Below are 240 nucleotides of genomic sequence, written 5' to 3'. Positions count from 1 at the left end.
GGCGCGCGCGGAGGGGGGCCGTGGGCGGCGCGGAGGGGGGCCGTGGGCGCGCGCGGAGGGCGGCTGTGGGGCGCGCGCGGAGGGCGGCTGTGGCCGGCGCGGAGGGCGGCTGTGGGGCGCGCGCGGAGGGCGGCTGTGGGCGGCGCGGAGGGCGGCTGTGGGCGCGCGCGGAGGGCGGCTGTGGGCGGGGGGCCAATCGCGGCCGGCAAACGTCGCCTGGGGCGGCGGCGGGGACCCTGT

Source organism: Phoca vitulina, unplaced genomic scaffold (assembly GCF_004348235.1).
Source record: "Phoca vitulina isolate PV1807 unplaced genomic scaffold, GSC_HSeal_1.0 scaffold28, whole genome shotgun sequence".
Taxonomy (NCBI): domain Eukaryota; kingdom Metazoa; phylum Chordata; class Mammalia; order Carnivora; family Phocidae; genus Phoca; species Phoca vitulina.
The sequence above is the reverse complement of the archived record's forward strand: the minus strand, read 5'-3'. Positions refer to the sequence as shown.